Genomic DNA, 26,715 nt, shown 5'->3' with positions numbered 1-26,715 from the left:
AATTGAAAACACTTATGTTTTAATCAGATCGTTTCCCTTTCATATGCTACACCGGTGAATGTCCAATTCTTTTCCAAGCTTTTCCCTTCCCCCCCCCTTTTAACATTTTGGTTATCATTTGTCCTTGTTTTAAAAGTTTCAGTGGGGAATTATAAAATACAGCGAGTCAGTTGTTCCCCACCTTGAATCCAGGGCACAATTTTGCAATCCGAAGTTGTAAACCATAGAAAGCATAACCCAGTATTTATTTATTTATAAAAGTACTCATATACCTCTAAATCACAAAACAAAGCAGATGACAACATTAAAAATATAAAAACCGTACGATAAAGGCATTTAAAAAAATTTAAAAGAATTAAAGCAAAACAATTTAAAACGAGCATTAATAAACCATTGTGGGTGATATGTGCTTTGTTGTTGTTTAGTCGTTTAGTCGTGTCCGACTCTTCGTGACCCCATGGACCATAGCACGCCAGGCACTCCTGTCTTGCACTGCCTCCCGCAGTTTGGTCAAACTCATGTTCGTAGCTTCGAGAACACTGTCCAACCATCTTGTCCTCTGTCGTCCCCTTCTCCTAGTGCCCTCAATCTTTCCCAACATCAGGGTCTTTTCCAAGGATTCTTCTCTTCTCATGAGGTGGCCAAAGTATTGGAGCCTCAGCTTCACGATCTGTCCTTCCAAGGAGCACTCAGGGCTGATTTCCTTAAGAATGGATAGGTTTGATCTTCTTGCAGTCCATGGGACTCTCAAGAGTCTCCTCCAGCACCATAATTCAAAAGCATCAATTCTTCGGCGATCAGCCTTCTTTATGATCCAACTCTCACTTCCATACATCACTACTGGGAAAACCATAGCTTTAACTATACGGACCTTTGTCAGCAAGGTGATGTCTCTGCTTTTTAAGATGCTGTCTAGGTTTGTCATTGCTTTTCTCCCAAGAAGCAGGCGTCTTTTAATTTCGTGACTGCTGTCACCATCTGCAGTGATCAAGGAGCCCAAGAAAGTAAAATCTCTCACTGCCTCCATTTCTTCCCCTTCTATTTGCCAGGAGGTGATGGGACCAGTGGCCATGATCTTGGTTTTTTTTGATGTTGAGCTTCAGACCATATTTTGCGCTCTCCTCTTTCACCCTCATTAAAAGGTTCTTTAATTCCTCCTCGCTTTCTGCCATCAAGGTTGTGTCATCTGCATATCTGAGGTTGTTGATATTTCTTCCAGCAATCTTAATTCCGGCTTGGGATTCATCTAGTCCAGCCTTTCGCATGATGAATTCTGCATATGAGTTAAATAAGCAGGGAGACAATATACAACCTTGTCGTACTCCTTTCCCAATTTTGAGCCACTCAGTTGTTCCATATCCAGTTCTAACTGTAGCTTCTTGTCCCACATAGAGATTTCTCAGGAGGCAGATGAGGTGATCAGGCACTCCCATTTCTTTAAGAACTTGCCATAGTTTGCTGTGGTCGACACAGTCAAAGGCTTTTGCATAGTCAATGAAGCAGAAGTAGATGTTTTTCTGGAACTCTCTAGCTTTCTCCATAATCCAGCGCATGTTTGCTATTTGGTCTCTGGTTCCTCTGCCCTTTCGAAATCCAGCTTGCACTTCTGGGAGTTCTCGGTCCACATACTGCCTAAGCCTGCCTTGTAGAATTTTAAGCATAACCTTGCTAGCGTGTGAAATGAGCGCAATTGTGCGGTAGTTGCAGCATTCTTTGGCACTGCCCTTCTTTGGAATTGGGATGTAGACTGATCTTCTCCAATCCTCTGGCCATTGCTGAGTTTTCCAAACTTGCTGGCATATTGGGTGTAGCACCTTATGTGCTTAATTGCCTGCATAGACCCAGTGGAATAGAACATTTTCAGCAGGCATTTAAAAGCTGGCACAGAAGGAGGCTGCTGAATCTCTATTGGCAGAGAGTTCCACAGGACTGGGCCAAACACAATAAATGCTTGGATTCTCATTGTTGTCAAAGGAGCCTCACGAATTCAGGGAACGACTAACAGCACTCCTGCAGATGGTCTCAGTGATCAAACTGGGTTAGAAGGGTTCAGGAGATCCCTAAGGTGTTTGTTTGTTTGTACATACCCCGTCCATCTGTCTGGGTTTCCCCAGCCACTCTGGGCGCCTTCCAACAAAAGATTAAAAATACATTAAAACATCAGTCATTAAAAACTTCCCTAAACAGGGCTGCCTTCAGGTGTCTTCTAAACATCAGGTAGTTGTTTATTTCTTTGACATCTGATGGGAGGGCATTCCACAGGGCGGGTGCCACTACCGAGAAGGCCCGAGAAGGTATCCTCAGACTAAGATGTTTGTAAATTAATACAGGAACCTTGAACCCAGATCAGTAGTAGATGGATTGCCAGTGCAGCTGTTTTTCATCATGGTGTCACATGTTCTCAACCTTACCCAACCTGTTGCCTTCTAGATGTTTTGAACTAAGACTCCCATCATGGCCATGCAGGCAGAAGGTGTAGACTAGATAGGGTTGCCATATTTCAGAAAGTGAAAATCAGGACACAAAAGTTGTTGAGATTTGTTGATGTTGTTGTTGTTGTTGTTGTTTGCCAAAGTTGTTGAGCTTTCTTGCAAATCACAAAAAAAAGTTTTTGAGCTATTTTTAAGGAGATTCGCCAAAATCTACACTTCTGGCATGGGATTTTCCCCGACATTAAAAGCCATTTCTGACCGTGCACTGTAACAGGCAGCCAAATCCCAGCTGTGTCCCAGAAATTCCGGACGTATGGCAACCTTAGACTAGAATATTTGAAAAGCATTCATTTGGGGTGATGGAAGTATTGTAACGCAGCCTTACTCCGATTTCTGCATATGCTACAGACATAATTCTGCATCGCAACCATTCAAATCAATAATACAGTATGTAAAATAACAGTCTAAGTCTGGTGTCTCCAGAATGGACTGGGAATTGCCTCTTTCTGAAACCTTGGGGTGCCACTACCAGATTGTGTGACCTAGATATATCAATCACCTGACTCAGTATAGGGCAGCTACCTATGTTCTTATGCAGTTCTGGACTTTTGCAACATGCAGAAGGTGCAAACAGCTGCTTTCTTAGAGTCCTGCATTCCGAAGCTCTCTTGTTTGCCTATGTTTTCCTGGCAAGAGAGAGAGAGAGAGAGAGAGAGAGAGAGAGAGAGAGAGCCTTTCAAAACTGGAAACTTGGAGCAATCTCTTGCTTTAGTCTTCCCAAGCAAAGGGGTTACAGTAAAATGCACACTATTTACCTTCTGCAAGAATATGTTAATGTGAGGTTAAAAAAAATATCTCTTGTACAGAATGCGCTTAGTTTTGTTGCCTTCCGATATTGTATATGATGGGAAAGAAAGCTGACTGCTATATTTCACTTACCCATGCACAGAATGTAACTAAACAAACAGGAGTTAATATTCCTTTTTTATTGGTATCTTAGGTGTGGAATTTAGTTGGTCCAACTGGGAAAATTTGAAGCTGAGCTAATAAAGTTTTCCTGGCGCAGCTGTTTATTAAATAAACCATCAGCCTCCACTGAGGAAACAACACTTTAGGGGTAGTAAACTATGGGTCTTTTGATCCAAACTTGGCATGAAGAAGATCATCTTATTTTGAGAGGAGAGGAAAACAAGCTTAATCCACTTCCTGATTAAACTGAAGTACTTGGCTTTAAAACCACCGACTCACATTGAGATCCTTTGGACAAAACATCCTTTAAAATGTTGGTCTCAACAGAGCCTTTTAAATCTGGTATCTTTATTGCCTATGACAAAAATATTTATCCAGCAATCCCTATTTTGGAATGAGTCTATATCAGGTGCAGAACCTCCAAGTGTCCCTATTTTCCAGGGATAGTCCTGGATTTACAGAAGCCGCCCCAGTTTCTGATTTGATCCCAGAATGCCCCACTTTTCCTTAGGACGTCTCTATTTTCATCAGAAGGATGTTGGAAGGTAGGGAGTTATCCGACCCCTGACCCATCTGAAGACAGCCCTGTATCAGGAAGTCTTTGATAATTTATTGTTTTATTATGTTTTTATATATGTTAGAAGTCGCCCAGAATGGCAGCGGAAACACAGTCAGATGGACAGGGTATTATTCTTATTATTGAATAAATAAATAAATAAATATAGAAAGGTAGAGAATTTCTCATTACAAGTCTTCAAACAACCCCGCTAGTGATGTTAATTGCTTACAATAATCTTTCAGATATTGTATAAATTTACTCCAGTCCTTTTGGAATGCTTTTTCTTGCTGATTTCATATTTTTCCTGTCAGCTTCGCCAGTTCTGCAAAGTCCATCATCTTCTTCTGCCACTCTTCTTTCATTGGTACTTCTTGTTGTTTCCATTTTTGGGCTAAGATAATTCTTGCCGCAATCGTTGCATACATAAGCAGTATTTTATCTTCCCTTGGTATCTCTTCACCCACTATACCCAATAAAAAGGCTTCTGGTTTTTTTTAACAAAAGTATTTTAAACATTTTCTTTAACTAATTATACATCATTTCCCAGAAAGCTTTCACCTCTTTACAAGTCCACCACATGTGGTAAAAGATACCTTCCTTTTCTTTACATTTCCAACACTCATTAGTTCTTGTCCTATACATTTTGGCAAGTTTAGCTGGTACCATCTGGTACCATCTATACATCATTTTCATAACATTTTCTTTAAGTGCATACAGTACTGCATACAGTAAAATTAATAGGTAAAGGTAAATGGACCCCTGACCATTAGGTCCAGTAGCGGACGACTCTGGGGTTGCGGCGCTCATCTCGCTTTATTGACTGAGGGAGCCGGTGTACAGCTTCCGGGTCATGTGGCCAGCATGACTAAGCTGCTTCTGGTGAATCAGAGCAGCGCACGGAAAAGGCGTATACCTTCCCACCGGAGTGGTACCTATTTATCTACCTGCACTTTGATGTGCTTTTGAACTGCTAGGTTAGCAGAAGCTGGGACCGAGCAATGGGAGCTCACTCTGTCGTGGGGATTCGAACTGCCGACCTTCTGATCGGCAAGCCCTAGGCTCAGTAGTTTAACTCACAGCGCCACCCGCGTCTTTAAGTGCACTGCATACAGAAAAATTAATACCTTCCTTCCCTTCCCTTTCCCATGATTCTAATTGAATATTATATCCAAAATCTTTAGCGCAGTGTATCATCACAGTAGTGATGTATGGAAGTGAGAGCTGCACCATAAAGAAAGCTGATCGCCGAAGAATTGATGTTTTTGAATTATGATGCTGGAGGAGACTCTTGAGAGTCCCATGGACTGCAAGAAGATCAAACCTATCCATTCTGAAGGAAATCAGCCCCGAGTGCTCACTGGAAGGACAGATCCTGAAGCTGAGGCTCCAGTACTTTGGCCACCTCATGAGAAGAGAAGACCCTGATGTTGGGAAAGATGGAGGGTACAAGGAGAAGGGGACGACAGAGGATGAGATGGTTGGACAGTGTTCTCGAAGCTACTAACATGAGTTTGACCAAACTGTGGGAGGCAGTGGAAGACAGGAGTGCCTAGGGAGCTCTGGTCCATGGGGTCACGAAGAGTTGGACACAACTAAATGACTAAACAACAACAACAATCATCACAGATTTAACCTTTTCCCACAACTCTGTCCTAGGCACATGTCCCAGTCAAGCAGGGATTACTAACGGCACATATAGGTATAAAAATGGGGTGGGGGTTCCAAGCTTGGGGGCGGGTGGCTCAGTCTGAGACCTCAGGTGACATCCTTGAGGCACCAGGTTCAGAACCTGCTTCAGGTCTCAGTTCCTGGAAGGCGCCAAATAGGAATAAGGAAAGCATCTTGCTCAGCAGAACCGCTTGCATGGAAAGACTTCCTCTCTCCCTACCCCTCTGTCCTCCCCGATACCAAGGATAAGAGACATGACAACCAATATTTGGGTGAAATCGGGCCACAACTTTATTGACAGCAGAGGTAAGAGGTTTGGCATAGGCATTGGGTAGACCCTACCCCTCCCGGCCCGCTTGCCAGAAGACCTTGTGTTTTGGGTCAAGTGGAAGTGAGTGAGTCCCTGACCTACTTCAAGGAGTAACATCCCCACTGGATTGCTCCTGGGAAATGCTGTCTGTGCATACAGACAGAAGCATCTTGTCAGGAACGTGGCTCACCAGAACGCAAGGGAAGACTCTGACTCAGAAATTGAGCTAAGGGAAAGATGGACCGACTCTTCAGATGAGAGCTGGTGAACAGAGTCGATAAATGGCAGTCATCCCCCCCGCTTCCTGGGGAAGACTCTGTTAGTTCTCAAGAAGAGGAAGAGTTGGAAGGCGGCCAGAGCGCTGCTAGGCAATCAGCAGATAAGAAGAGGTCTGAGACTGTGTCAAGTGGAAGTGGGGATGGCAGAGGGTGGAGGCCAGCCTCTCAGTCCCCGTTCTAGGAGACTGGATAAGATCAGAGGGCAACGGAAGGGCAAGAGGGGAAAGGCAGGAGTTTGGCGTCCTTCCTGCTGTGGGAGGGGTGAAGATTCAGACTGACCAACTATCGTCAATGCGAACAGGCGAGAAGACATGCTCTGGGTGTGTGTTTTGATGTAAATAGATGTACATAAAATTGCCGGAGAGCCATAGCAAGTTTGAGAAGAACAACATGCAACAGCAATATATAAAGGGTGGGAGAAACAAGCCACAGGCCTACGTTATATCCTGGGTGGGTGGGCTAAGCCTGCCCCTTGGTGGCCCATGCCTGCTCGCGATTCGCTAATTATGCAAGCAGGCAGGACCAATTACCCAGGCAGCAGGCTGAGCCAAGAGGCTTCCTTTGCTGCCTGGGAAAAAATCCCTAGGACTTCCCACATTGGACCCCGGTGCGCGGAAAACTCCAGCCCACGATGGCACCCACCAGAGAGGGTGAACGAACTTCGCAGAGCACGATGTCCAAAGGAACATCAGTCTATAATTAAGATTTATGGCCCCAGTTGGGACTCTGAACAGCTGGTTTGAGAGTGTCAAGAGGAACTCTTGGAAACGAAGGGAATGCTCTTAAGCTCTGTAATTCCCGCAGTTGCTCAAACAGGGTTCCTGACTGCCTCCGGCAGAAATAAAGATGCATTGTCTTTAAAGCGACATTATTCTTGGCATCAATTTGTTTATGGATCAAGATGAAACTCGTTCCGAGAAATAGCAACACTGGCATGACATGAAAGCGTTTTGCCATGGGAAGAGTAAAATAAAAATAATAATAAATCAAAACTTATTAAGGTCAAGGCGACTGGGGGGGCAGAATACTCAAAGGACGGTGCTAAAAAAACCCACTGCACACCTGTATAATTAAAAATGCAACTTTTGGGAATGTGTTGCTTAAGAAGTTGGCAGCCTAAGGCAGGAGATATAGCTACACTTATGAGTAAATAACTCCTTTTAAACTGAACGGGGCTGGCTTGCAAGTAAATGTGCTTGTGAACAGGTTACAATCCTGCAATCCTAAGCACGAGTATTCTGAAATAAGCCCCATTGAGGTGAACCAAAGGTATTTAATTTATAATACTTCTTTTATGTGCTCCTTATGGATGTCTGAAGTCTGCTGTAAGATCTTTTGCAAATCAAGAAGAAGAAATCTAATTTCAAGGTGGGTTTACCCTTCAAAATGCTTATATTTAGAAACTTAAAAAGAAAATTAAGTCTTTTTTAAAGACTGGAGTAACTTTCTAACATATTTGAGAGGAGGGAATGTGGCTGAAGATTCACCCCACTGCTTAATCTACAAGGATTTAGGAGCAACTTTGTTCAAAGATTAAAATGTCCCAGTTGAGGGATCAGCTGGGTATCTGATAAACATTTTACACCTCTGAAAAAGTGGCCAATTGATGCAGCAATTTTAAGGAGAAAATTTTGTGGGCATAATAAATTAAATTGTTTAGTGGAGCAAACTCTTATCTGACAGAATGCTTGGTTTTAATAGTTATTTGAGCTGCGTAATGTATTTTATTCTGCTTTATGCATGTTCTGGGGGGGGGGGGTTTGTAATGGTTTCGGCCACACAAAGAAACAATGTGTGTGTTCCTATCAGCCATGGCTGCCTCTATGGTGTTCCTTTGCACATGTGGATTTGTGTTTTTCATTGAAGTGAATGGAGTTCTCCACATAGTGCCAGCCAGAAACACACACACACACACACACACACACACACACAGAGAGAGAGAGAGAGAGAGAGAGAGAGAGAGAGAGAGAGAGAGAGAGAGAGAGAGAAGCCAGAATACTGTGTCCTCTCCAGCAAGATATACCTTGAAAATGGCCTTTCAAAAAAGTGCTTTATGCAAGCAGTTAACATCCAACTACTTTGAAACTATGCCATAAAGAGCTACAAAACAGACTATATTTTTTTATTCCTTCTTTTCCTAAATAATAAAGGTTTTTTTTAAAAAAAAATCTCAGGGCACAGAATAATTTTGTATATAGCAATGGAAGAAGCTTGTGCTGCATCTGGTATTCTGCAATGCTCCCTTGAAGAATAAAGTTTGCAGCCATTTTTATTTATTTATTTATTTGTACTCTGATGCACTGACTGGAAACCATTGAGGGCTAAAACCCGGCTGTGCAAACATTGCTCATGTGTGCAAAGTATGACTATGGCTGACACTGGCAAAGCACATGCAAAGAATGAGGGGAAGGTGGAAAGATAACCAAAGTTAGAAGTAAAATAAAAAAAATCCTTCAGTAGCACCTTAAAGACCACCTTTATCCTTTGGCGTAGGATAAATGGACATAAATCTGACATCAGGAACCACAAGACAGAGAAACCAGTAGGAGAACACTTCAATCTCCCAGGACATTCTATACAAGATCTCAAAGCAGCTGTTTTATTACAGAAAAATTTCAGGAACAGACTGGAAAGAGAAGTTGCTGAATTGGAACTCATTACCAAGCTTAAAACCATGGAACCACCTGGGATGAACAAAGACATTGGATTCTTATCTCATTATGCATGATCAAGCTTTCTTTAACGCCTCAGCCCTTGCTTCCCCCCCCCCCCGCAGGACCAATTGCAGTCATCAGCAGTCGTTAACAGCTATCTACAGGTTTACCACTCCCATCAGCCCATCACCCATTCCCACCCACCCCCACCACCACCCTCTGTATATACATGAGGGTCTGACTTCTGTTTCAAGTGTATCTGAAGAAGTGTGCATGCACACGAAAGCTCATACCAAAATAAAAACCTAGTTGGTCTTTAAGGTGCTACTGAAGGAATTTTTTTATTTTGCTTTGACTCAGACCAACACGGCTACCTACCTGTAACTAGAACTAAGTTAGAAGTAGTTACAGTGGATAAGAACAGGGCCGGCCCTAAGGCAAGGCTGGGGGGTGCAATGTGCCAGGGGGTGCCACGCTGGGAAACGGGGCGGGGGGCGCTGGAGGGATCTTTGCACCAGGGCACCAGGGCGCCAGATATGCTTAAGGCGGCCCTGGATAAGAAGATTATGGAGGCTTTTAGAAAGACGAAGCAGAGCTTTTATTTATTTAACTTGTATACCACTTTACACTTCAAAAAATCTCAAAGTGGTTTATATAAAAAATACAAATTTCTGCATTCAATACAGCGGATGCTACTGCTAATAACAATGTTAATGATAATGATACTATTCCATATTTTAAGTAATATAATTGAGAAATAAATCTCTAATCAATATACCTAAGTGCATAAATAAAATGAGAGCAAAACTGAATCAGATACAAAGCAAAAATGCAGCAAAATGCAGCACTAGAATACAACATAATTACAATACATACCTATTAGAAATCACATTGTATTACCAAATAAAATAAAATGTTATCATGAGTAATAATACAAATCAGGGATTCAGGATGTGTATTGTTATACCCCTCTATTCAACAATCACACTCTCAGTGCACCCCATCAGGCTACTCTATCCACTCGATTCGCACTTCAGCAGAACATTCAGATGTTCATTAATCAATAATTATGTACAAACCCAATAGGTGAAAAGCCAAAACAACCTATCGTTTGCCTCCCATCTCTCACAGGAGTCTATACAAACACCCTCTTCCTATCTCTCACCTAGGGAGATCAAAGTTCTAAAGTTAAAACACCCTTTCTTCCCACTTCAATTAATCTAATCCACAGCAACTCCAAAACACCTATCACCGCCTTTCTTTTTCAGGCAACTCGATTGTGTTTGTATGATGGCGCAACCTTCACGCAGAGCAACATATTTCCTATGCCTGGCAGAAAATTCCAGTGCCGTGTTAAGGCGTTCAGCAAGTGAGGAAGTTCTGGCTTAGGACAGTCAGAACGGGCTAAGGAGCAGGGGACGTCTACAGTCTTTGAATTATAACTTAATCAATAGTTTTCATAATATCAATTATAATGTGGCTATAAAAGGGGTATAAATCCAGTTGCATGCTCCTGCATTCCCCCATTGCATTTTCCTTTCTGAGTAGAGTCATGCCTCGGTTTAAGTACGCCTCGGTTTGAGTATTTTCAGTTTAAGTACTCCGCGGACCTGGCTGGAACGGATTAATCCACTTTCCATTACTTTCAATGGGAAAGTTAGCTTCAGGTTAAGTACGCTTCAGTTTAAGTACTCCACGGACCGTCTGGAACGGATTAATCCACTTTCCATTACTTTCAATGGGAAAGTTCGCTTCAGTTTAAGTACGCTTCAGGTTAAGTACGGACATCCGGAACCAATTACACTCATACCTCGGGTTTAGTACGCTTCAGGTTGAGTACTCCGCGGACCTGTCTGGAATAGATTAAATCACTTTCCATTACTTTCAATGGGAAAGTTCGCTTCAGGTTAAGTACGCTTCAGTTTAAGTACTCCACGGACTGTCTGGAACGGATTAATCCACTTTCCATTACTTTCAATGGGAAAGTTTGCCTCAGGTTAAATATTCTTCAGGTTAAGTACAGACTTCCAGAACCAATTATGTTTGTAAACCGAGGTACCACTGTATTCTTTCCGATCACCCAAGGATAGGGTATCCATCAATCGTTTAGGCATCTCATGTCTAAGGACTGAGCTAGTCATGCCTCGTGTCTTATATAAGAGCACACAGACTATAGACATAGACTACAAAAATTTTTGGAAGCCGCATTGGCGAAAGTGCGCCTTGGGTTACAACCTGTTTTGGTTTACAAACGGACCTCCGGAACGGATTATGGTTGTAAAAGAAGAAGAAGAAGAAGAAGAAGAAGAAGAAGAAGAAGAAGAAGAAGAAGAAGAAGAAGAAGAAGAAGAAGAAGAGTTTGGATTTGATATCCCGCTTTATCACTACCCTAAGGAGTCTCAAAGCGGCTAACATTCTCCTTTCCCTTCCTCCCCCACAACAGACACTCTGTGAGGTGAGTGAGGCTGAGAGACTTCAGAGAAGTGTGACTAGCCCAAGGTCACCCAGCAGCTGCATGTGGAGGAGCGGAGACGCGAACCCGGCTCCCCAGATTACGAGTCTACCACTCTTAACCACTACACCACACTGGCTCTCTAGTAACCACACCACACTGGCTCTCTAGTAACATAAACCAAGTTACTAATATTATATTATATTATATTATATTATATTATATTATATTATAATCTGCTACTACGCCATTTGGGGCAGTGGGTTTCAGGTAAAAGTGGGTGGGGCAATGGCTGTGACTTCATCAGTTACATCATTCTTGGTAACCTATGAATACTCATGGAATAATATATTTGCTAGTCTCCAAAGTGTTCCTTAACTATCGTTTCATTTCTGCTATAAATCATGGCTTGTTGGCTACTCCTTTGGCTGAGAGGGTGCCGCAGTCATGTTCCCAACAGCACATGATGAGCCAGCGACAGAGAGGAATATTTTTAAGTTAAGTCTCCAGATCCTCTGGTATGCTTGTTTTTAAAGGTATTCAGACAATGGATGCTCTTGCCAATTGGCTTACTGAGAAGGGACATGTGCAGGCAATATTCTGCCCAATCTAAGTTTGATGCAGCCTAAAGGGTTTCACTACTAAGCATCACCAAATCCTCCTTCCAAACCGCAACGTCCTCTCGCAAATCTGAGCAGTCTAGGTTCCAGGACACATCCTCTTTCCATGGGTAGAGTCATCATAACAATCCATAGTTTAAAGCAGAAGTCAGCAAATGGGTCAGGTTTTTTGCTCTTCAAAATATAGCAACCCTCAGGAGACATGAATAGGAAATATAAGCCTCAGAAATAAATAACATGAGCATGCACAGAGTTCACCTGTCTCACCAGCGAGGAACCCCTGGATTTAATGAAGTGATAAAGCTACTGGTATCCTTTGTATAAACTGTACCTTTTACAGCTACCACAGTAGAGGACCCTGCTGAAACAGGCCAAAGGCCTATCTAATCCAGCATCTTGTTCTCACAGTCACCAACCAGCCAAACACACATTTTTAAAACCTAAAGAAAAATCTAGGGGTGCACACAAACACTGTAGTTCAATGGCACACAAGTTTTGAGAGCTGAAACACACCCAGAAGCCACCCACCATTTCTCCTCCCAGTCCCTCTCCCCATTCACAAAAATGAGAAATAGATTATTATAGAATGATACAGATACACTCCTGTCCACCATTGCTCTTGCTTAACAAACATAAATTTTAAAAAACCCAAGCTGCTCAAACTAGCCACCTTCTCCTAGCTAGCTATAAAGAATGTGTGTTGAGCTGTAGCCTTCAAGGAAACAGATCTGAGCGTGCTCAAACTGCCCTTCAAGGCAACCCTGCTAGGCCAATACTAAGACTGTTGGTTATCCCTCATAACAGCAGGGATAGGAGTAGGAGCCTTCGCAGCAGGGGCTGGAAAAGACGCAGTCCTCCTACATTTCAAATGTCAGTCACTTGTTGTTGTTGTTGTTGTTGTTGTTGTTGTTGTTGTTTTCTGCCCAGAGACATGTGGGAGAGACCTCTTTGCAATAAAGTTTCTGAGTGCTACTGAAACCTGACTGGCCAGGAACAGTACAATAGCAGAAATATTTGCATAGTAGAAAATGTGTGAGGGGTAGGAAAGGTGTGGCTTTGAGATGGGGGGGGGAGAGGTTCCTTTAAAAATTAGCTTGGCATTCTCATTGGGAAGGCTGTGCTCCACTAGTCCTAGCAGACCATAGAATCATAGAGTTGAAAGAGACCACAAGGGCCATCCAGTCCAACCCCCTGCCGAGCAGGAAACACCATCAAAGCATTCTTGACATATGCCTGTCAAGCCTCTGCTTAAAGACCCCCAAAGAAGGAGACTCCACCACACTCCTTGGTAGCAAATTCCACTGCCGAACAGCTCTTACTGTCAGCTCTTACCATCCTCTTTCTGTTCTTAGAGAAAGCTGATGTACTATCACCGAACTATTGCTTGCACTTTAAAATGTTAAATGTCCTACCCTGGCTGTATGGGATTTTCTTTTTTTGGGGGGGGGGGTTTCATTTTTGTAATTTGGCAGCTGAAGTCCATCTCCAGGATTAAACAGGAATTCAGAATGTTTTGCATCATTGCGGAGAAGACAGCAGAGCTGGTTTCTCATCTTCGTCCCATTTGATTTTCTCCCTCCATAGAATTGGTTTTATTACTTCCATTCCCGCAGATTGTGACTTGTAAGCGTTCAGAAGAGCATCTCTAATCCTTCTTCTTTGTACTGGATCCAGCAAAATCAATGGGGACGTCAAGGAGGCAGAGCTACACAGCTCGGCCTGATCGCTACAAGCTTTTTAGAGGGGGGGGGGGAATACTACAAGGGACTACAAAACAGCCCTGCTCTAAGGCATCTGTGATCACACATCTGAGGCAAATTATTAGCATTTTTAGGAGAGGGCGATGCTTTAGTGTTTTGTACTTGAAGAGTTCCAATGTTAACTGGCAGCTTGCAGAACTCATTCCCCTTTTTCCTGTCAGGAGTATGGGCAGGAGCCAGGCTCTGGGGCCTGTAGTGCTTTGCAGGACTGGGGCCTGCCTCAGCTTGTGCTGGAGAAGCAAGGAGTGGCCACTCAGGTGAGACCTCAGCTTGTGCTGGAGAGGCAAGGAGTAGTCACTCAGGTGAGGCCACTTGGTACCTCACTGCACCTGGTGACAGGAGCTGGGAGGGATAAAAGCTCAGCATTTCCCTTCAGCTCTTTGCCACAGCAACGCTATCCCTGCCTGCTTGCCTCTGGCCTCTTGCTCCTTGCTCCTTGGACCCTTGCCTTGCCGAAGCCTTGATCCTTGACCCTTGGACCTTTGCCTTGCCGACGCCTCGATCCTTGACTCCCAGACCTTCGCCTCTGCCTTGCTCCTTGACCCTGTGACTGCCTGCTGCTGGACCCTCAGCCCTGCACCTGTTCCTGCTTCTACACCACCATCTTGCCTCTGGTCCTGACGTCCTCAGCCAGGGCTTCAACCTCCCGCCGACTGGACCGTGACATTTCCTTTCTCAGGCTTAGAGGACTTGTCCAGGATAATGGGCAAAGACCGACAAGTGGGTGTCCCTCCAAGATAATTCTCATCAGTGGAAAGACTAGGAGGTACCCTGCAACAACAACAAAGTCCAGCAGATAAATGTAGATGCCTGCATATGCTTTCCCCAAGATCAAGGCCCTACCCACAAAAGTGTGAAAGAAAATTTGACCTGTCAGAAGCTTGACCTAGCCACATCTGTTGTCATGGTGTCGGCATCCTTGCAATATTGCAATTACAATCCTGTTGGTGCCAAACCATCTCATTTAATCCCATAGTATAACATTTCTTATAAATATGCTTGTTGAAAGCAAGAAGGTTCATTGTTGGACTAGGAAGCAGCGATACTTCTAATATCAGTTGCTGGAAACCACAAGAGGGGAGAGTTGCTCTTGTGCTCAAATCCTGCTTCTGCGTCTCCCACAGGCATCTGGTCAGCCACTGTAGTAACAGGATGCTGTCCTAGATGGGCTGTTGGCCTAGTCCAGCAGACTCTTTTTTATGTTCTTATTACACCTGTGCATCAAATGCAATCATATTTCTGTGTTTCCATTTGTTTAACCAGGAATATTGAACTGGTGTCCTAAGGGCTGCATCGGGCTTTACCCTGGGCTTTCACTTATACATCCCAGGCCAGATTTGTTGGCATATTAGTAGTTTGGTTAAAGCATAAAAGGAGAATTCCCCTGGATACCTAGATCCAGGTTTGGGGCAAGTACTCTTTGGGGAGAGAGTCCTAGCAGAGATTTAAAACGCAGCAAAGTAAAGCATGGAAATAGAGGGAAATGTAGATATCCCCTCCTAAGTTCTTTCCAAAGTTTCCCACTTTGAGACCACAAATTTGCTAAATTAAAAATGGTTTACTTACAAACTCTCCAAAGGTCAGATTCATGTGCTTTTCCATATGGCAACAGAAAAAGACAGGCAGTACAACTTAGTTTCAAAAATACTAAGAGTTCCTAAATTATTTGTTTAGAAACACAAATTTGGCTTGCTAAAGCCACATGGTCTAGGCTTGGAGCATCTAGCTCAAACATCCTTCCTGGAAGGGTTTGCATGGTAGGGAAAAAAGAGAGAACAAAGGCTTAGGTAACCCATGCTCACAAGGTGAGGATGTGTGACCTAGCTAAGCCTGGCAGGACAGCTTACTCCAATGGTGTTAACCCCTCCATGCATTAATTAGAGTTATTGGTTATATGTTGGTTATATGAGGCTGAATTATCCCACAATATTTGGATTCTAAGACTATCAAATGGAAGATAAGACTATCAATGGGTGCTAGTCATGATGTCTATGTTCTACCTCCACCACCAGTGGCATAATGCTTCTAAATACCTCTGAAGAGGGGAAACCTTCCCTAGCCAAGTTGCTGGAGTGATGAGGCAATGATGACTCCAGACCAGTGCTGCTTGGCTGACGGGAATCAGCCCTCCCAGGCTCAATAAGTTGGTTGTCTTTTGTCTTAAACACTACCTATTCTAAACTTGGTAAATTCCTTTGATGTGAAGAAAGGAATCTGCTTTATACCACGGGCGGATCTACACTCATCCATTATAACGCTGAAAATGCATTATTAAAACGTGACACCAGACAACAATGGAAAACTGCATTATACATTTTAAACGTTATAAAATATAGCGTTCTATAAGATCAATGTAGATCCAGCCCCAGTCAAACCATTGGTACACCTAGCTCAGTACTGTCTACACTGACCAGCTTTCCAGAGTTTCAGGCAGGAAGCAATCCCAGCCCTACCTAGAAATGCCATGGATTGAACCTGAGACCTTCTGCATGCAGAGCAGATGTTCTATCGCTGAGCTATAACCCTTTAACATTCAAGCTCTAGACACTGTGCTGTGTCACCCAGTCCATACACAGGGAATATTTTGGATTCACTGCTCTGCCATGCCCTAAGTCTCTTGGACATGCAAGTCTAGGTTTCCTGTTGCACACACTTGGAGGGAGGGGTCCCTGATTGTTTTGTTTTCCTCTTGAAAGGAATTTGCATTTCAGTGACAAGAAAGAAGACGGCCATTGTATAAAACAAGGGCAGATCAATGATTCTGAATAAGAAAGAGCTGAAGACACTAATCAGGCTCCGTTAAAGACGTACCATTATGCCGTCAGCTGCAGCTCCTGCTCTGGGTTTCCAATCAGTTTGTAATCAGTTTGTACAATTTGTCAGGTGCATTGGGAATTTGGGGGTGAAAGGTGCTGTGTAAATGTCAGTCAGCATTTGCTGTTAACCATTTGAGGGAGACTGGCTGCCGCTTTCCCAGAAAGTACTGTGTGCCTCCCGAGTGTGGAGAACAACATGCAGGATTTGCAGTTCTGATGCACGGTAGATTTGAAACGGCTAGTCGCACCATGTTTTCTATGGGACAGCCACCAACTTGGATGGCTTTAAAAGAGAATTAGACAAATTCATGGAGGAGAAGGTTCTCAATGGCTACTAACCACGATGGTTATGTATGTTCTACCACTGCTGTCAGAAGCAGTATTCCTCTGAATACCTTTCGCTGGGAATCACAGGTGGAGAGAGCGCTGTTGCACTGAGGCTCTGCTTGGGGAACTTCCCATAAGCACCTGGTTGGCCACTGTGGGAACAGAATGCTGGACTAGATGGGATTTTGGCCTGATGCAGCAGAAATCTCAAGGGCTATCACATGGAAGAGGGAACCAGCTTGTTTTCTCTTGCTCTGGAGGGTAGGACTCAAACCGATGGCTTCAAGTTGCAAGAAAGGAGATTCCGACTAAACATCGGGGAGAACTTTCTGATGGTCAGAGCTGTTCAACAGTGGAATGGTCTCCTTTGGGAGGTTGTGGACTCTCTGTCCTTGGAGGTTTCTAAGCAGAGGTTGGATGGTCATCTCTCATGGATACTTTACTTGAGATTCCTGCATCGCAGGGGGTTGGATTAGATGACCCTTGGGATCCCAACCAACACTACAATTCTATGAGTCTATTATTCTAGTCTTGTTTTTCAGGTTTCCTGAATCTGAGGGTTGCTGCTTTTGATATTCCTTCTGCCAGACCTTCACCATAGTATTGAAATGGGCAGAACTGGAAAACTACCCTGCCAGTTGGTGTGGGTGGGCTTCCACACGAGCATCTATCACTTGGTGGCTTGCACATTGAATGGGCCTGCCTCCTTCCTTATGCCAAACACCACAGACAGAGCAGATTAAACGTCAGCAGCCATGCATGTCAATGGTGTCAGTTCCCACTTCAACAGTTAGGCGTCACATGCAGGAAAATTACTTCTTTCACTAAATGGCAGCCTCATATGTTCGTACAAATAATTATAGGGTTTGCTTACATACCTTAAATATATCCAAATCTGAGCTTAAGCAAGAAGCATGAGCCTGGGAATTAATTTGGTTATTAATCAATCCTTTTGTTGATGTTATGCAAACAGAAAATCGTTTGCACTGCAATAAGTTCCAGCCTCCACCGATCAACTTTGTCAGTTCCTTAGTTACTGAAAGTGGCTCAGATATAAACAACAAATGGGACATGAAAGACTGTGAGTACCAACAGAAAAGGCAAAAACATAAAAAGTAGGAAATAGATGCACAAATGTGGAGAATTCCCATGGTGTTTTTTTTTTGCCACAGATATGTTCTGGTGGCCCTGTCTCTCAGTCCAACATGACTTGGCTGTGGTGATGACACATTGACAATCTCAAGCATGGACTACTGTAATTTGATTTAGCATGGGTCAGAGGGTGCAGCTGTGCGAATCACAGCTTCATCTGAGGTTGTGTTTCCCCTCCAATGGATGTTTGGATAACAAGGTGGTGAGAAGGGACAGGACCTTTTCAGTTGTGGCTCCTTGCTTGTGGAATGCTCTCCCTATTAAGGTCCACCTGGCACCAACACTAATGGTCATTCAACTTCTGGTGGAAAATTATCTCTTCTCTAGGCATTTGATAGATTGTGATGATTTGCTGCCCAAGTTCTTTGCTGCTGTTTTACCAGGTCTGTTCCATGAATTTTGTAGGGTTCTTATTATAATGTTTCATTTTTGGTGACGGATGGAAAAAGTAGCCCAGTTTCCATAACTGCCATTGCCCTTGGCTGTCAATATCCTTAGCTGCATCAACGGAAGTGTAGTATCCAAATCCAGGGAAGTGCCACACCTGGAGTACTGTGTCCAGTTCTGGGCACCACCATTTAAGAAGGATATAGATCAAGCTGGAACATGTGCTGAGGAGGGTGACCAAGATGATCAAGGTTCTGGAAACCAAGCCTTATGAGGAACGGTTGAGGGAGTTGGGAATGTTTAGCCTGGAAACGAGGAGACCGAGGGGAGATATGCTAGCCACCTTCAACTATCTCAAGAGTTGTGACATAGAAGATAGAGCAAGCTTGTTTTCTCCTGCTCTGGGGAGTAGGAACTGAACTAATGGCTTCACGTTACACAAGAAAGGAGATACTGACTAAACATCAGGAAAAAACTTTCTGATGGTAAGAGCTGTTCAACAGTGGAACGGGCTCCCTCAGGAGATGGTGGACTCTCCTTCTTTGGAGGTTTTCAAGTAGAAGTTGGATGGTCATCTGCCATGGATGTAGGACCCTGATTCGACTTTGCCATCTTTTTCAAGAGACTTGGTTTGGATGTGGACAGTGATGGTCCAAGCAGACAAACCTCTCATCTTCACGATAACCTCAATGGTGGGCACAATCTTGCAGTCCCATTATTATTACCTAATTGATATTTTAATGATCATTGCAATTATTGTTTATTGATTTACCCTGTTTCTCATATTTTAAGACATACCCATAAAATAAGCCATGGCAGGATTTTTAAGCATTCAAGGAATATAAGCCATACCCCGAAAATAAGACATAGTGATAGGCGTAGCAGCAATGCCGGCCACGGCAGAAGGAGGAGGAAAAAAATAAGACATCCCTTGAAAATAAGCCATAGTGTGTTTTTTTGAGGGAAAAAATAAATATAAGACATGTCTTATAATATGAGAAACACGGTATGAATCATATTATACATGTATGCCAAGGTGATTTACAAACACGTCTTTAAAACCGCTAAAAGCAGTTATAAAGCAGTACAATGCAAAATTTATATTTAAGTCAGAGACCTTTTCATCTGGCTGGAGAAGCCTGTCAAATGAAAAATGTCTTCAGTTGTTTCCTAAAAAATATTGGGCACCTGTTGCATCTCAGACAGGGTTTGTGTTCTACAGAACAGGGGCAGCAACATTCAAAGCCTTGCTCCAAGTCACTTTTAGGATCCCCCCAATAATATTTATTGATTTTCAAACATTTCAACACAAAAAAAGAAAAAAGAAAACATAATCAAAAAAGAAAAAAAACATACCAATTCTTACATTAACTTGACATTGTGGACTTCCTCGATTCCCCCCACACTAAATTAAGCAATTTTCCTTTATCATCTTAAATCATTCTAACAAAATTTTTCCATTATCTCACAACCAAATCTAATCTACACAGAGGGAAAAAAAACATCAACTATCCTCAACCTATAATTCATTAATTAATCCAAATCTAAATTTATTTTCCCACCCATCTCCAATTCTTCCTTTAGCCTCACAATTTATACCCCCAAAATTTTCCATACATTCAAATATTATTTCTTCTATCATAATAACCTTTAACCACTTTTATCTAATTCTACCCCCCTTCCCCTGGACTCCGGATCTCCCAGATGTATCAACCAGCTCCATAAAACGTTCCAGTTTCAGACCAGATTAAGTTTCAGACCATCTTAATCAATCAAAAAATAACCCATTGTTGCTCCTCACCCTATTCCCACTCTTTCGCCACCTATCCACCACTCTCCCTTCTTTGCCCCTCCCCCCCCAATTTTCTAACTGTAGCGCAGTACCATCCAGCTATGTTTCCACTTTTCAGCCCTATCTCAATTTTCTTTCCAGTTGAGCTCAGGCCTCAGCATAGATCCTGCCCTCCATCTCTCACTGGGAGGACATTATCCCATGCTGGTTCTTCTTTGAGGACTCCTTGATTCAAGCATACGTCTTGTTCCCCCTCTCCCACTGGAGGAACAATATTCCATACTTCTTCCTCCTCTTTCACTTTTATGATTTTGTGTGGCTTGAAAAAGAAACTTTCCTGTCGTGATATTTCGAAAACCTGTTCCTAAGTCGTGTGTGGCCTTATTATCTTTAGTGTAATTAGTGCTAAATGTTTTTCTGGATATTTTCCACATATATGAAAAAGAACGTAAATTCTTAGTAAAGTTCTGCATAAATGAAAGTGTGTTATACTAGAATGCTGGTCTTTGTCATTGCCATTTCAGCAAAGTGCTTTCCCCGCCCCCCATTTAACACTTCCAATCTACACTTCTGATCCATTTTTCCCCAAAATGTGAAAATATTAGCAAAATACTGCTTAAATGAAAGTGTTATAACACTTAAAAAAAACTTTTTCCAGTCACCACCATTTTAGCAAGGTGTTTCCCCCCTAATTAAACACTTCCAATCCAAAACAAACACTAAAACACTTTGTTTTCTGACATTTCATGGGTTGCAATGGGAAAATCACATTTAAATGAAGAAGCACTTAGCACTAAATAAATAAATGATTATATTAAAAATAAAAATAAAAAGATCGTCCAGATTTATTATATTTTTTAAAATAGGCTCAGGGGACATGTACTATCTCCAGACTTATCTACAGCAGGCCTGTAACACCCACTGATGTGCAGGGACCATAGGAGGATGAATATATAGGAAAAGTGAAATATCCCCTGACAGTGTAGAAGACGAACTGCAGCTGTGCTCGTAGCGTATTGCAGAAGGGCCATGCTTTATTTGTGCTAGGAGACAGGGCCTTCCTTTCCATTTGGCTTAGTGGTGCGGTGCGCCAGGGCGCCTCCCCATCAGGGGCGCTGGGCTGGGGTGCGCAGCAGCCCCGCATGCTGCTCATGTTCGGGGCGGCGGGAGCAGCGCCCGAAAGGGCTACTTTCGGTGCACTGTTCCCGCCACGTCCCCTCGCAACAGCAGGCTTGCTAGTCGCCGTTCCAACGGCGCCTAGCAAGCCCGCCCAGGCGAGGGGACGTGGCAGAAACAGCGCTCGAAAGGGCTCCTTTCGGTGCGCTGTTCCCGCCAAGCCCCCTCGAAACAGCAGGCTTGCTAGCCACCGTTCCAATGGTGCATAGCAGGCGGGGGGGGGCGCTGGAGGGATTTTGCGCCATAACGCTGGATACCCTTAAGACAACCCTGCTAGGAGCCATCCACCTGGATCAATCAGCATGTCACAAATGAATGTACAATGTTGTCTAGTACTGAGTCTGACCGTTGGGTCCATCAAGCTTATCATTTATGGAAGGAACAGGCAATCTGTGGCCCTCTAGATGTTGTGTAGTGTTTAAGGCAACTTCCATCCTCCCGGACCATTGCGTATGGAGTCCAGCAACATCTGGGGACCATCCCTGGTCTCACATACCCTCCAAGTGTCCCTGTTTTCCAGAGACAGTCCCAGAATTACCACCCCAGCTTCTGATTTGACCCCAGAAAGTCCCTATTTTCCCCGCCAATGCTGCTACCACCAAGCTTGGGGAGGAGGAGGAGCCAGCACTTGTCCTGAATTGCAGTGGCTGTGGCAACCTGTTGCCACTCCAAGGCCTCTCCATGGCCGCTACTGCTGGTCTCCTCCCTTGGGCAGCTTGTAGTGGCTGCTGGAGACCGGGCGAGGAGGAGGAGAGGAGAGGCTGCCATTGCTGAGGCCGAGTCATGTGTCATGTGCTGACTCTGAGGATACGCCAGAGGGCAGGGCTGCCTTGGGCAGGAAGAAAGCGGAAGTTTTTCACAAGGAATGGTTGTTGTTGTTGTTGTTGTTGTTGTTGTTGTTTAATGCTTTGTATGTCTGCATCTCTTGGGATGCGGCTGGCACTGTGGTCCAAACCACAGAGCCTAGGGCTTGCCGATTGGAAGATCAACGGTTCAAATCCCCGCGATGGGGTTAGCTCCCATTGCTCGGTCCCTGCTCCTGCCCACCTAGCATTTCGAAAGCACATCAAAGTGCAAGTAGATAAATAGGTACCACTCTGGCAGGAAGGTAAATGGTTCGAAAGAACGTCAAAGTGCAAGTAGATAAATAGGTACCGCTCCGGCAGGAAGGTAAACGGCGTTTCCATGTGCTGCTCTGGTTTCGCCAGAAGCAGCTTAGTCATGCTTTCCACATGACCCAGAAAAACTGTCTGCGGACAAACGTTGGCTCCCTTGGCCAGTAAAGTGAGATGAGCACCGGAACCCCAGAGATGTTTGCGACTGGACTTAACTGTCAGGGGTCCTTTACCTTTCCTTTTTTATGTCTGCATCTAATCTTGCCCCTTTCTAAAATTTATTTATTGTTGTGTGTTTCGATTTTTTAAAAATCTACCAAATAATAAAATAGAATAAAATTGGGACTAGGGTTTTTTTTTGGGGGGTGGTGGTGGTGGAAGGTGTATGTGCTGTGTAACCACAATGGTGGTTAATAAGGCTGGGGTCTCCTAAGAAAAGCTTTTCAGCCCAGGTACCCGCCTCTTTCAGAGAGAACTCCCTGGAATTTAAGAGAACCAAGACCAACTTGGCTGTGAGTCCTGGAAGACCTGCTCCCCGCTTTGCTGGCCTTTTCCTACATGACCTGGGAAAAGGACTGACTCCAGCTACAAAAGCTGAGGCTGCTGATCAGACCCTTGGGGTGGGTGTTGTGGGGTTATTTTTGTTGCTGTTGCTTTTGCATCTTTATTTTCAGACCTTATGATGATTTGTGCGGAAATTGTTTCAGTTTGGCGCTGTACTTTTTGATGTGTTTTAGGTATTGTTGACAACGACTTGCGTTGTGTTTGCGGTGATATAAACCTTGCCCTGTTGTAACCCACTTTGTGCATAGTTTTAACTGTGGAAGGGAGGCATACAAATAGAACGGTGGTGATCCAATGTAGTGTTGTTGCTGCACCCGTCTGTCTTGAGGAGGCCCGGCTCTAGGGGTAGTCTCGGTGGTGCAGGGCGCCGGGCTGGCAGGAGGGCGCTGTGTGCCGAAGCCGTGCTGTGCGCTGCGCCCGCCCACCAGGGTGGGGGCGCCGGAGCGATCTCCGCGCCATGGCGCCACGGCGCCCGACCGGCTTGAGACGGCCCTGGTCTTGAGAGACAATGGAGTGCGCCGTCAGGGGTGAAGTCAAATCTGTGCATTAGCAACACCAAAGTGAAACTCCCCGGGGTGTTTCAAGTTACAAGAAAGGATATTACTTTCTGACAGTAAGAGCTGTTTGATTGAGGAATGGACTTCCTCAGAAGGTGGTGGACTCTCCTTCCTTGGAGGTTTTTAAGCAGAGGTTGGATGTGGCCATCTGCCATAGATCCTTCAGCTGAGATTCCTGCATTGCAGGGGGTTGGACTAGAGGACCTTCCAACCCTATGATTCTATGATACTGTACCATCAAGAATACTACTATTTTATTGGGTTTTGTTTCGTTTTGTTATTATGCTATGTAAATTGTGTTGTTAATGTTGTATGGTGCCAGGGGATCTTCAGATAAAGGGTGATATATCAATCGAATAAATAAATAATATGTTTGTGTGTGTGTGTGTGTGTGTGTGTGTGTGTGTGTTATGGCTCGGTAGGTTAGAACACTGTGTGGATAACACCAAGGTTGCAGGTTCGATTCCCTTATGGGACAGCTGCATATTCTTGCATTGCTGGGTTGGACAAGATGATCCTCAGGGTCCCTTCCGACCATTCTTTGATTCTATGATTCTCTCTTTCTCTCTCGACGCTCCTTTCCCGTGCTTGGCCACCGGGGGCGCTGGAAGAGAAGGGGAAAGCGACGGAGGGGGGAGCTATGGAGCAAGCCAGAGACCTGCAGAAGCCACCGGCGGCGGCGGCGGCAACAGCAGCAGCAGCAACGACGCACCGAGGAGGCGACAGTGTCGACGGCGGCGGCGGCGCAGGCTTCTCCTCTCCGGCTCGGATGAAACTGCGGTGATCGGCAGAAACCGTTTCTCCAGCAGCCCTCGAGGGCTCCCCGAGCCAGAGCGCGAGAGGAAAGCAAGCGAAAGGGAGCCAGGCAGGTCGCCCTTGGAGCCGCGAGCGGGAGCAGCCGGGCGCAGGCTGGGGTCCCGCTCGCGCCCCCGGATTTGCCCTCCCGCGGATCCACCGGCACCCCCGGAGAGAGAAAGAGAGAGCGGGGAGGACCCCAAGCGGCAGCTCGCCTCGCGTCGACGGGGATTTTACACCAGAGCATTGATTTCCCTTCTTCGCAACGAGAAGAGCAATTCCTTCCCTCTCCCTTTCTCCTCCCCTCCCCAGTCTTTCTCCTTCTTTTCTTCCCTCCCCTCCACTGCCCCCCCTTTTAAAAAAGCCCGTAGCAATTTTTAAAACCTCCCTCCGCTTTTAATATTTAATACATATATATATATCTTTTTTGTTTTTGCATGCGTGATTTGTTTTGAAAAAAGAGAAATTGTTCGAGAGGCGCCATTTTTCACCTCCTTGGGAGGAAAAAAAAAAGGAGAGGGGAAAATCTGTTTCCATCTCCCTTGTTTCTCGACCGTGTGCAATCGCCTCCCTTTCCTTTTTCTCGTCCTCCCTCCTTCCTTCCCTCCCTTCTCCTCCCTCCCTCTTTCCTGCGTGGGGGTCTCCACCTAGCAGCCCCTCGCGAACCCGCCCCTCCGCCTCCCCCCTCCCGCCCCCCCCCCATCTGACAGTTCCCCGCGCGCCATGGCGCCCCTGCGCCAAAATCGCCAAACAGAAGCGGCAGCCGAAGGAGCAATAATACCTTAGGGGGCGGGGAAGGGTGCGTTGCTTTGCTTTTATTTTTATTTTTTTTAAAAAAAACAATCTTTTGGAGGGGTGCAAAAAGGGACTTAGGGGTCGGGATCTGGAAACCCGCCCCTCCCTACTCCGTTCACACGCCTCCCCAACCTCCCCTCTACACGCATCGCGGCCGGCTGAAAAGAATCCTCGCGAAACGCGGAGAAAGGAGAGGCGAGGCGCGCGCTGCTCCCAGGAAGGACTTGGGGAGCTTAGCGAAGCCGGGCGCTTGGCTTTCCGAGAAGATAATGGGTGAGTCCTCATGAGCTATGGGTGGGTGCTTGGGGGAAGGGCTGGGGAGCTTTTTTGGGGTGTGTGTGTGTGGGGGGGTTCCAGAAGGCTGGCGGAGGGGTGCCAGGAGGACGAAAAGTTGAGCTCCTTTTGGGAGGCGCGGGAAAAGGGGGATTTCCCCGCTGCTTCTTGACGCTGCGTTTGCTGCTCAAAAGTCACCCGTATTGCAATAACCTGTGAGTATTATATGCAGATATTAGTTGCGGATCTGCGTGGGTTTGATGTGCTTTTGTTTTTTTTAAGGGGTGCGAGGGAAAGGGGGGGGTCGTGATTTGGGTGCTGGAAGGAGTTTGCCCAAGGACGCATGCGGCTAGGCGTGTTTACTCGGAAATAAGCCCCCATCCAGTCACTCCAGGCACAGGCAGTGCTCAATGGGGCTTACACCCAGGTAAGCCTGCGGAGCAGACTCCTCTCCCTTCCCTTTAAGCTAGCTCACTGTGACTTGGGATGGCAGTAAGTCCCACAACCACCACCCTCGGCTGAATTTAGAGAGAACAGGCGTCGGATCGGGCCCCTGCAGGCGCTGGCTTGGGAGCAGGCCCCGATCCAGTCGGTTTGCTGCTGAGGAAAGCTGCCCAGCTCGTGGCGCTTGCGCGGCTGTCAATTTCCCCGCGCGCTTTACTTGGGGCTGGGGGACGAAGCAGGACTTCCTGCGGGAGGGATCCGGCTGCAGGGCTGTTGCAGGCTTACTTTTGCGCGGCCTGCAGGGCACTTGCTCGCGAGTAGGCTGACCTGCGAGCAAAACAGGAGCCAGGATCGGGTTACAAAGGGGGCAGGCCTGGGACTTATCCCAGAGTAAGCATGCGTATAGGACTGGGCTGTTAAATTCCTCCCCCCCCCACGACCCACCTACCCGTAGTACCGCGCCTGCTTATGGGGTTTGGCTGGGGGGTGGGGTAGAGGTAGGTGGCAGACTTGGTGTGTCTGAAGTGTGCGGAGCGGGTGGCAAGCATTGGCTCTCGCTTGCAGCTTCCAGCGTGGATCTTGCGAGAGTAACGAGCTTCGCGCCAGGGAAGTGTGGCTGGCTGTCGAGGAGAATGTGATGGCAGCGCTGCTTTTTTAAAAAGAGAGAGAGAGAGAAAGAAAAAGGGCAGGCATCAGAATTTGGGGGTATTGCACAGTGCACTATGGCCACACCGTTTCATGTTTCCGCGGTTTGCATTATATTTTGGCTCCCCACCCCCACCCCTCCTCCGTCCAAGCCTTTTGAGAGGCTCTTCGAGTG

The 26,715-nt window shown here is 45.3% G+C and overlaps 1 protein-coding gene across 2 annotated transcripts in view; it reads left to right on the top strand.

Moving 5' to 3' along the window:
• Nucleotides 1-24,259: 24,259 nt before the first annotated feature.
• SETBP1 (SET binding protein 1) overlaps nt 24,260-26,715 on the top strand; it is a 261,035-nt gene continuing 258,579 nt past the window's right edge. The window contains exon 1 of one of the 2 annotated variants that reach the window (XM_035100397.3): nt 24,260-25,451. The gene's annotated coding sequence lies outside the window, so the exon portion shown is untranslated. Of the gene's footprint in view, nt 25,452-25,553; nt 25,667-26,715 lie in introns of those variants that run through there. The other variant, XM_035100398.3, reaches the window with a different exon arrangement.

The sequence above is a fragment of the Zootoca vivipara genome, chromosome 10 (assembly GCF_965207765.1).
Source record: "Zootoca vivipara chromosome 10, rZooViv2.hap1.1, whole genome shotgun sequence".
In the NCBI taxonomy this organism is placed as follows: Eukaryota; Metazoa; Chordata; class Lepidosauria; order Squamata; family Lacertidae; genus Zootoca; species Zootoca vivipara.
Note: the sequence above shows the minus strand (reverse complement) of the source record. Positions and strands in the feature narration are given on the sequence as shown.